Source organism: Mizuhopecten yessoensis, unplaced genomic scaffold (assembly GCF_002113885.1).
Source record: "Mizuhopecten yessoensis strain PY_sf001 unplaced genomic scaffold, ASM211388v2 scaffold4559, whole genome shotgun sequence".
NCBI lineage: Eukaryota > Metazoa > Mollusca > Bivalvia > Pectinida > Pectinidae > Mizuhopecten > Mizuhopecten yessoensis.
Genome location: NW_018405607.1, coordinates 151,498 through 153,476, shown reverse-complemented (window position 1 = coordinate 153,476; position 1,979 = coordinate 151,498). Strand labels below are relative to the sequence as shown.

General features: G+C 40.3%; 2 protein-coding genes across 2 annotated transcripts in view; one reads left to right on the top strand and one right to left on the bottom strand.

Annotated features, from left to right (window-relative positions):
• The window catches only part of LOC110449309, a 56,152-nt gene that overhangs the window by 22,380 nt on the left and 31,793 nt on the right, over positions 1 to 1,979 (top strand). The window lies entirely within an intron of this gene.
• LOC110449307 overlaps positions 1 to 1,979 on the bottom strand; it is a 34,079-nt gene that overhangs the window by 18,051 nt on the left and 14,049 nt on the right. The gene's annotated exons all lie outside the window — the stretch shown is intronic.

Here is a 1,979-nt window from a genome sequence, read left to right as displayed (position 1 = left end):
GGGTATGAGGTGTGTGTTTGATTGTCGGTGGTGGTGGATAGAGGGTTGGGGTGGGGGTTTGCTGTATCCCACAAAATGGTTGCATGAGGCGACTTATGTGGGCCCTGTTTATTTTGTGCCCTGTAAGTGGGAACGACTAAAAGATCAAAACCGATCTGCTGAACTCATTTCAATTCAGTTGACATTTTCATTTTTTTTCAGTTTCTCACATAGTTGAACGCTTTCCGTCATGAACGCTGTCTATAACCATAGTTGTCAGATTGATTTGACCAGTTTAGGTGTCATTACTACTGTCCAATTCCACTTGTAAAGTAACCTTTGAGAAACATACTGTACCGCCTACTCTGACAATACTTTCGTCCTATGACCTTAGCCTTTGCCAAAGACGCCATACCCAATTCCGTCTTTGCGTATGGCAGAGTTATCTTCTCTTTGGAGCAGATATTGATTGTTACGTCACTTGTTTGTGAGAGAAACGTCATCAATTTTTGAGAAAACGACGTAATTTTCTCACACGTAACAATCAATACCTGCTCCCAAGAGAAGATAACTCTGCAATACGCAAAGACGGAATACATGTAACAATATCATTCTGTCAGTAAAAGTTTGTTATACTGCCAACATGTGTCTAAAGAAAGTACCGGCGTTATAAATGGTTTTAAATCTAGACAGATGTTTAAAGGAATTTTGAAGAAAAACATTGGACCTTCACATGAATTGGCGGTAAGGGAGGTGGCGATATGGAAGAAATTGCATCATATCGAGACTATACTGTACAGTAAAGCGTCGTTATACTGACACCATTTGTCAAGGGAAATGTTGGAGTTATCAAACAGTTTGGCGACAAATTGAAGGAAATCTATAAAGGAATTCTTAAGAAAAAGGGACAATATATAAATATTACATTCATTAGCAGGTGACAATGGGTTTTTGAGGGTTGAAAATATTCACTGTCACCTGCTAATGAATGGAATATCTATTTTGTTACACCAAATGTCAATGTAGCTCAGAAACGGCCGCAAACCTCGATAATGACATCTTGTTTGTTGATAGTCTGCTGTTTACAATCGCTATCGCACCGGCGCCTGATGAAATTGGCTTTTGCCGTCAAACGTTCTTGTGACCATCACGGTGGGGAAACGAAGCGGTGCACGCACATTTTTTGCGCATGTGATATTTGTCACTGGCTTATGGCAATATCACCCGCGCCCCTTAAAACCAATGGATTTTCGGAGGGTGACAGAGATTTTGGTTTAATTTTCTCCCAACCAATCAAATAGCTAGAAATTCACTTGAGGTGTAACAATGATATATGTTACAATTTGTAGCAGAAAACGAGGTGGCAACTAAAACGTTGGGAATTATATCGAGGTTTTACTATACTTAGATTACCAACAAGGGACATAAATTGAGGTCATTTTTAAACGGTGAAATGCTTGCTAGTCACTATTTCATTAGTCAATCCAACTATATACATACATATCCAATCATAACGGCAATACCCTGCATGATCCCCAATGTTTTAACTCTTCGTGCGCCACTTCTGGTGACATTCCTGTTGACTCGTAAAGGAAATTGTTCCATTGATTAGTTTTCTTCTCATCCCAATAACATCACACAGCCGTAAACAGATCACAAAGTCCTAATTGCGTGGTATTTGGCAAAAAATATTGTCTGACCGAGGCTTTCACAGTCACTTGAGACATCGAAAAGTTCCAGTGGAGATGGCCACGGCCGCAGGTGTTTTTATCGATTGGTCCCAGCATCCATAAAAATGTCTCGGGCTTGAGCAAGGCTACTACTCGTATTCCGCTTTCGCCGTCGTCATGGGCAACAATGCATGGTTTATGGCTTTTCTTCTCACTTGACGGCGTTACTTTTATCAATTTGTTTCTAAAGAATATCGGGCTTGAGCAAGGCTACTGCTAAAACTAGTTCTGAAGGATCCCTGTACCACTGTTCAAATCTGTAACTTAGTG